Raw genomic sequence first — 9765 nt, 5'->3', positions numbered from 1 at the left:
TGCTTCGTGCATATATTGAAATTTAAATAATGAGTTACTACACACATATCTCCATATTCTTTTAAATTTAACTTTTGCTATTTTATTAACGGCGGATGTAAGCGAGACATTATTTGTACGACATTTTTCGCTAATATATATTACATTGCCTTGGTCAATTTAGACTTTAGATAAAATTCTTATATAAAACTTCCCGTTATCGACACAGACAATAAGCAGGAACGTGAAACTTAATCAAATGAGATGTATATTAAAAAATGTTAATATATCATAGTAGGGAAGTTAAACTCTGACCCTTGTTAATTTCCTCGTGTCAATTGATAGTCAGCTTTCAGTCAATTCCACATTTTTTTCACAAATTTTAATCATGAAAAAAATGCCCCTATGGATACATTCTGATGTCCTACTGCTTCTAACCACAGAATTACATTTTTTGGTTGTGTATTTGTCCATAGTAATGTAAATAAGGCGATTAGTGTTCCTGACACAATGATTATATATTGTAAAGCAGAACAATGGATCCTGAGAGAAGGCGGATCATCCGAGCTATAATGTTGGCCCTCCAACCAAATTTATGTTGTAAATTTCTACCATAAATTTAAACTGTAATTTCTAACAGTGATCCAGTATCAGAAAGGATTATTTTATCCCTCGGAGGACAAAAACACATTATATCATTCTAAACATTAACAAGGCCACCGGAAATTCTACATTGATAAATAGTTTAATTTCTGTCCGTCATTATCTATTGACCGAACTACCGTATTTATTAACTGCGAATCTGATACCGGTGTTGAAGACGTTGACACGGCTAGGCTCTGATACCGTTATCTTCTGACTACTATTACTTAAAGTAGTCTTTGCTGTGAGTGTCGGATAGGTTTCCTGGCCATGCCATGGATGTTATAATGTACCTGTCCCCAAACCTATCAATAACTCGGAACACAGAACCATTGTTAGTCTTTTGTCGTTTTTCGTTTCTGGTCATGGCATTGTCAGCGGCCTGATTTTGACTTTTGAGTTTGAGTATCCCTTTGATAGCTTACGACTATATTAAACCTGAGACATATATAGTTATATACTGCGAGTACAGTGGCGGATCCAGTCATTTTCCCTGGCCCGCCCGTAAATCCACCTCTGCTACTAAGTTCTCTTAATGGTCAATGAGTTCTTTTTCAGTTTTGCATTTTTTAAAAGAGACTTAATGGGAATTTATACATGCTTCCTGTCTGAAAAATTATCAAAACTATTAAGAACTTGAAGAACTCATACTTTCCAGTGGCACTGGGTGTAATATCCCGAGATTCGAACCAGAAATCTTTCTTTTAATACTAAAGGCTATTGTTTATTGAGCAAAATGTACTGAACATTGAAAATCTAAAACAAAATAATTAAGATAGGAAATTATCTTGTATATATCATCATATCCCTGAAGGATTTCAAATATGTGTCAATTCAAATTGGTAAAGACACATGACGTAAAAGTACACGGTTGAGTTGATAGACATTTTCATCCGGAGGCAGCTTTTTAAAATGGAAGTTGTTCATATTTATAACTGTACTACGATCTTGATGAATTTGTAATAATGTAGTGTTCATACAGCGATTCCAAATAAAGGAATGTAATGAAACGAAACTACATCAGAAAGCACGACATGGTATCGGCCATCCATCAAACATATAAATATGTCAGCCATTACCATACCAGTAGGACACTAGACTCAATGTCATGTCATTTTTAATTCTTAATCTGACAAAAAGATAATTCAATAAAATTTCATAAATAGATTTTTTATAGAAATTTGTCAATTCACAATAAAATATAGTTTTCCATATCGTAAGATGCATTCAGTGTAAATGGGATATTTTTACAGTAAATTTACTTAAAAGTACAACTATCTCAAATATAACCATACCAGACACAGATTAGGTTTTTGATACATAAAATCATATATAAATCCGAGCGTAAAATTTAAACGATTTATATATTACTTCGTACAAATAAGTAAACTATAGATAAATTGTTTCCTGAATACATGTAAAACAGGTAATATGAACTACCTTCGTGTTGAAAAGTTGTAAACAACTTACACAAATTTTAAGTTGACGAGTAAATGCTATATTGAAAGAGCTAGTTTTATGGAACAACTATCTAGTATTCTTAGACAGGGAAGAAAGGGGGGGGCACAAGAATACCTAATTGTTGTCCCTGATACATGTGTATAAACTGGTCAAGTTTTTATTTTTCTATTAATATTTTTAGCAATAAAAAGTTGAAATTGGTAATTTAAAAAATCGTACAGCCCAATGTCGTCTTGAAGGGTGTTACACATGTAGACATGCAGCTTTCAACATTGTAGGATTACAAAGTAAAACTAGCAAACATCACTGTGTTCCGTTGACAAATCTCTTGCACAGCATCAATAAAATAAAGTATACTTTGAATTTACGGCTGGCGTCAGTGTTTTCATTGAGCTCTGTCTGTGCTGTGTGAAGAAGCTCGCTCTTGTATTTTTAGACACTTTCCGCTAGCTAGTCTCCCTCCTGCACGTGTGTTTGGGACATCGAAAATTAGAATCATCTTGTATATATATATACTTTTATCTAGTATTCTTAGACGGGGAAGAAGGGGCACAAAAAGGGTTATAGTGTTAGTGAAGATATGTGGGTTTTTGGTTAGGTTGTATAAATATAAATGGTTTGGGACAACAAATATGAAGCAAGGTCAAAACATTTAGAGGTCACATACGACTGTTGTTAGCCAGTTTTCTATCACATGCAGGCCTGTGGCTCTTCGATACAATTATGGCCTAATTTGATTTCAAGAATATGTTTTGTTATTTTCATATTTCAGATTAATATTCGTCTAAAAAGTTTTCCGATGTCTGCAGTGTAATGACGACACGAAAAATAGACGACAAAGGCATTATTTCTTAGACCTACGTAGATCGGTTGCATTTTAAGTGAATGAAGAATTTAGTAAACGAAAGGGAGACTAAATACCGTATGTTACCGGAGGTCGCTCTGTCAACCAAACAGACTTAATTGCGTGCATGAGATAAATAACCATAACCAAATAAAGCATAGATAACTTTAATCTGTAACTTAATCATACAGATTTATGAACTATATTATCCAAATATGTAATAATAACATTCTTACCGAAGGTTAATATAGCTAAGAAAAATTAAGACGCATGTAGTTGCAAACAGAGGCTAGAACAAAGGGTTGGCAAAAGATGTGATAATCCCATGGGCGTTCTTCATCTGAAAGGGGATCGGGTGTAATCTATTCTGGTGCATACAAAGTATTACACGTAATAACAATAAATAAGTACAAGTAAACAATGTCAACAACAGACTAAATAGACTAATAGCAAATTAATAGTACTTTATCTACTATGATAATGTTTTGACATTTTCACCACTTTTCCCGTGAAGCGATTTTTAGTACATTGAGTGTGAGTCTCAATCAATCGGAACTACTCGGCCTTTCTGGTTGCACTAAGAAATAACTTGTACTGCATAGCGAGAATGACCGAGTAGTCACGATTGAGTCTCAATGTTTCTAATAACCCGAATAATTCAGTCGTTATACATTACTACACCTCGTAAGTAAGAGAAATCGATTACGGGAAGGGACTGAATTATTCGGAATAAGCATTCTATAGGATTGCGGATTATATCTAAACTTTCGCGGATTACCACGAGGACCTTCCATCGTCATCTAGTCTGTACTTATGTGAACTATATTTTTGCTCTGGGCATTGAGTTAACAACAACCGATTTCATGGTCATCTAAATTTTATGGATATGTATATAAAAGTAAAAAATATAATTTGAATCTTAAATTAGGTTTCTATATATAAAAAAAAGAGAAAAATATGCAAAAGGAAAAACAAAAATAATCTTGAAGCGGAAAATTCTACATACCAGGGCAAAAATACAACAACGACAAATAGACATAGAACATCGGCTTACTAAACAATACGTAGAAGAGTTAAAGACTGAGTAACACGAGCCCAACCAGAATCGGGAGAAAGAGGTTGCAGTTGAGCTGGAAGTATTAGAAGATCCTGCTTCACATGTGGCACCCGTCATGTGGCTTGTGACCAGTATGAATATGATGAAAATTCGTCATAATTGAGTAAAAGAGAACGTTCAAAGTCATGTTATTTTTAGGGTACTATCCTAATCCTGTTCCTTCAAAGACGAGGGTAAAATCACATATATCATCGTATTTTTTTTTTTATTTCGTTTCAATTTATCACCCAATGTCATAATAAATCACGTTCACTAATGTTAAACGCAAATGGGGCTATTAAAATTTGGTATACTGGTGGTGATTATGAATCAAATTTATTTCTTTAATGGATGAAAGCTGAAATTAGAAAAGCAGGTAGAAAAAAAGTTCATTATTGATGAAATATTTCTCCGTGGGCTGTCCATAACCGGATCTAGAGTGAGGATTATTACTAAGTATCGTGTTGAGTGCGTATTAATATTGAAGGAGATTTTTTAATATATGTAACTAAAATATGGATATGGTGTATTAATTTTGATAACATCGTTTTTTAAACAAAATACAGAATCTCATTTATCGGTCTAATTGAAGAATTAGCATAATCACTCCATAAAATTTTACATTAATATTACCAATACATTTCACGATTGGGTGATATTTGTAAATTGAAGATTTCTTAAAGAAATCCTCCTATTCAAAAGATAGATTTCGTGGTTTAAAAAACGTATTTTTGAAATGAATTATATCTCAAAAGTAATCAAATCTTTTCTAATTATAAAATCGAAGACCATACATTTTTTTATTATGACATGAGTATCTTCTATCATTAAATAATGAATTTGATAAGTTTTCTCTACAAAGTCGTGGTGGTAGAGTTTTCTAAACAACAATTGTTTGTGGGACACATTATCCTCCTCTCTGTATGGCTTCGTCCCCGTAATTGTATGCTGTATAGATTCATCCGATGGATATTCTTGTTATTGGGTTTCTCATTAAAGTACTTAAAAATCTTACTGATACCCGGAGTCGTGCAGATCTCGTGATAAGAAGTATCAAAGATGTTTGTAATACAAATGATCTTTACAACTTTCCGATATTTGTTAAAGTCAATAGTGATTCTATATACTGAACTAGTGCCACTCGGTCAAGGTCTCCAAACCGATTAGAACTGTTATTTTGATTTGAAAAAAAAAGCTGAACTTGAAAATACTTTTATGTTGTTTGACAGATCTATTGAAATTGAAAGATGTTTAAATGAGAAATCGTCTTGGAATTCGAACTTCTGGACAGAGCTTGTGATACAAAAATTGACCGGCTTTGTTTTAAGTTTTTCCTCAAGTTTCTCATCCCGATCCATTGAAACGGAACATACAACAGTTGTAAAACAATTCTTTATTGAATTCACATAAGAATTAAGATAAGATAATAATTTTATTAATCTAATTAAGAACCCATAAAGGGCATCATTTTACAACAATATTATGAATTATTATATTTATATGCTTAATACAATTAAAACTTCTCGAAAGCCGTTTTTCATAGAATCACGTATGTTAGTAGTTAAACATCCAGGGCTTACGATTTTTTTAGGTTGATCGTTCCGGATGAGGACAAATAAGGTAAGCGTTCGGATGTACCAAATTTATAAAGTGTAATTATCATATTATACTGTCAATGCTTAGGTGTCATGCAAAGATTTTATGGCTAATATCATATATAGGACAATTGCCAAGTTTCTCGATAATACCAAACATGGAGAGGATTAAATTTAGTTTTCAGCAATGATAACAACGAAAATGATTGTTCGTCTGCAGATTATAGCGTGTCCGAGATGTTATTTGATTAATGGCAAGTTTTTAAAATCTTTTTAAACAAATATAAGTTTATTTCATTCAATGAGAAGGTCGTTTTGTGACAATGCCAATGAAATTTTAAACTTCCCGAGTGTATCATATGCGCGGGTAGGTTAATGCGGTTTCAAATCATTTTTGACGATTTTTGATGATTGCATCGAAATCTCATCTATTACGTCATTTTCGAAACTATACGAATTTTGATTGGCTACATCGGACGTTGGGAGAATTTGCTATGGAGTGGTGATTTTTTGGTTATACCGAGATCAAAGATTTATTAACTTGTTGTTTTTCGACAACATCATAGCGACATTAACAATATCTTCAAACATAACCGTTGTTCCCTTGAACACTTACAGTTTTGAGTAAGAAAATCGCCAAAAACTAAGATTCATCAACGTCCATGTTTAGCTTGTCACGTCACACTCATTATCATCAGCTGTTGAGCACCTTGTCAAAGAAGTCGGCACATGGAAATCACAATGGAAAGGAGGATTTTGCATACATTTTGAGGTAAATACGTTGTAAATTGTAACTCTTTATCATCGGTACCCATTTCTTCTCATTGAATTTGTTGAATTGAACCAAAACATTCATAATTCGTCATTTATTTCGATAACAAACGACGAAAACCGTTGACCTATGAATCAATCAATGAAGCAATAAAGTTAGCTAAATGGAAAAAATGCTCGGAGAAAGATTGTTTTAATATTAGTTATAGTACTAGACTTGATTTTTCCCATGCCAACTGTTACATAATAATTACCTCCCCCCTTTAATCCCCCCTTGGTTCAGTGTATGCAATAAATTAAAACTATTCATTTATGCATACATAGCTTCTTAACTTTGGTAGTAAGGGGTGCACCCCCTATGCGCATCTGGTGCAACAAAATTGGTACCGTTGATTTTATTATCATATATATACCCAGTCTACCTCTCCTTAATAGGCTTAGTCATATTTTTTTTTATACTTTTATACACCACCCACACAAAGTCCACAAATGAACAGTGTTGGTGTTTTTACATGTTGAACAGAGAATGACATTGTTTCAATTCAGAATTTTTTTTTTTTTTATTGTTATTTAACTAAAGCACTGTTTCAAAAATAGTATTTATATATTCATTGTCATTTCTAAGTTTATGAGAAAATACCAGTCACACAAAGACAAAGAATTTATAAATGCATGTACAAACAAATAAAAGGTACTATTAAGTCATATTTCAGTTAACAGGCTACTGAGATTTTACAAAATGAGAGAATTTGCTCATCTTAGTTAATATATTATCTAATTTAATTTTTAGTTAAAGATATGAAAATTTTAAATTGATCACCACTTTCATTCAATTGACATTTTAAAGACTATTTATTACTTGTAGGATTTGCTTGATAACTATTAAAATGTTATAATCCAAATAAGTGACTTTAAAAGCTGTCAATCTACATTGACATGATCAATTGATGTAAATGTTTCAATATCATACAGATAAACTACCCAACAGTTTTTTTTTTTTAAATATTTGCCACTGGACGTTAAACAACCAACAATCAATCTTTTTTTTTAATATCTCCTTTATTGCCTATTTTCTACATGTTTTTAAAAAATCTTTTGGTGTGTTTATTGCTTATAAAGTTTTGGTTATGCAATTTTATATTTGTCTTTTGCAGAATTTGTATTCACTGGTTTTTTTTACTGCTTCCAAGTGACTTGACATGTAGGAAGTCTGCATTATCATGTAAGCATTCAAATATTATATTATTGTTACTGACACTTATTTTATAGTCACATGAAGTGATATGAAAGCTATTTAAAGATTAATTGCTTATGAGTTTAGATTAATCTGTCTATAATTATATTTATGTGTTAAGAAAGTAAACAAACATGGCAATTATTTTATTACAAACATGTAAGTTTACTATTGGTTTTACCAACCACTGCTGATACTAAGGGCTTAGGCTATTAAGCTTACTAAAATTTGAATATATATTGAAGTTCTCTTTTTAGAACAGAATAAGAATAAGATGATTTTTATGTTCAAAATACAGGGCACTTTTATAGCATATAAATCAAGTACAATGATTGAAGTAATAGATATTATGCATATATATACTAGTATATATAGCAATGGGGCTTAATTAAATATATTGTGTATAATGATATATTTTTTTTGCAGGATTTTAAGATGAATGAGAAACAATGGCTACTTCCAATACAATAGCACATTTGATAAAATGAATAAGACACAAGGACTGCACTTGTCATTCTAAGGAAGATCAACAAATGGAACACAAACAAGGATATTATTTTCATATTAGATTCCTGTTCATGAGATATAAAGAGAAAATTAATTTTCCTGAAAAGACTCTTTACTTATACATATGTGTGACAAAATGAATGGGATCAAGACTGTTTTAACTGTGCTTAAAGGAATACAAATAAGAAGTTTTAATTGACTGTATTAAAAATAAGTGAGAAAAAGATTTGCTGTATGAAAAAGCAGGTTCAACAAAAGGAAATAGGTTGAAATGAATGAATAACTAACTGCAATGATTCTGGAAAATGTATTTAATTCATGATCAGTATAGGAAAAATTTATAAGAAAGTGGAATACATATAGTATGTGATATTGTGTCCTAAATATCATCACTGAGAAGAGGATGTTTCACAGAACTTTTACTTCATAAATGTGTCACTGTGAACAAATTGTGATTTCATTCGGCGGATAAAGTATATTTAGCTGTGCTCCATGGAATATTAAAATCAAAATTATTAATATTGTTTATTAATAATAATGTGAAACAAAATCAAAAGTATTAGGAATGATGAAATGTTTTCACATACAAATTAGCAAATAGATTCATCAATAGGATCACCCATTCCCTAATTTCTATGATTGTGAAACATGTTTTATAACCAAAACAAAAAAAATCTATGATATTTGGTTATGATGGTAAGTTGTGACACATAGAAAAACATACATTTTGTAGCACATGAAGTAAAATAAGTCATGTTGGCTGCATTTAATACACAATTTCAAATCAATCAATCAGTGAATATGAAACAACTTTGAGATTGCCCTGTAGTGTTTTCTGTCAGACACTGATCATATATTCCCTTACAAAAACATTCACTCCACCTTTTAAGAAAGAACCAAATAATGCTTATTGAAAAGCAATTATCAATAATTCAATTATCTAATTACATGAAGCTTAAAAAGATGATAAATATTATAATTTAAATTTTCAATATTGTTTAAACTGATGTCTGCTAGTTTTATGCTGTTTATCCATAAAAATATACACCTCATTGATGGTTAGCATTGCAATTATAAAAGATAATATATTATATTGATATAAATAAAATATAGATAATTAAAACAGTTGTCCAAGTTCATGATTTTTTCTAATTTATACAGATTTGGGCCACAGATACATAAATTGGGGTCTGAACTGGGGGGGGGGGGGGGGGGAGAGGAGGGTCAATTAGTTGTTAAGAGTATTTTTATTTATTGTTTTTTATTCAAATAGCATCTTTTCTTTACCCTGCAAAATTATTATTATATTTTCTTTAAAAAAACATTACACCCTATATATACCTGTATTTCTGTTTCTTATAACTTAAAAAGAAGGCACAGATTACAGCTGATTTCTTATTGCATGTAGAGCAAGACTTTGGTTACCTTGTTTGCTTTTTTGTATATATTGTACAATGATAATTTAAATAACATCCAATTGCATTTAATTTTAATATTTACAGGTTTAAGTTTGTCTATATTTATTGTTTGAAGATGACAATCTTAAGTGCTTTAAGCTTGGGTAAATGTTTATACAAACAAACAAAAAAAGACCAACCAAACTTTTACTCTACAAGCTTTAGGAAATTAGCTGTAA

At 31.2% G+C, this 9765-nt stretch overlaps 1 long non-coding RNA gene across 1 annotated transcript; it reads left to right on the top strand.

Annotated features, from left to right (window-relative positions):
* Window positions 1-6117: 6117 nt before the first annotated feature.
* Window positions 6118-8328, top strand: LOC134701469 (uncharacterized). Its single transcript, XR_010104126.1, has 3 exons — window positions 6118-6389; window positions 7543-7610; window positions 8049-8328. It is a non-coding gene; the product is annotated as an uncharacterized LOC134701469 (long non-coding RNA).
* Window positions 8329-9765: the final 1437 nt, after the last annotated feature.

This window comes from Mytilus trossulus, unplaced genomic scaffold, assembly GCF_036588685.1.
Source record: "Mytilus trossulus isolate FHL-02 unplaced genomic scaffold, PNRI_Mtr1.1.1.hap1 h1tg000244l__unscaffolded, whole genome shotgun sequence".
Lineage (NCBI taxonomy): Eukaryota > Metazoa > Mollusca > Bivalvia > Mytilida > Mytilidae > Mytilus > Mytilus trossulus.
This window is presented reverse-complemented; position numbering and strand designations above follow the sequence as displayed.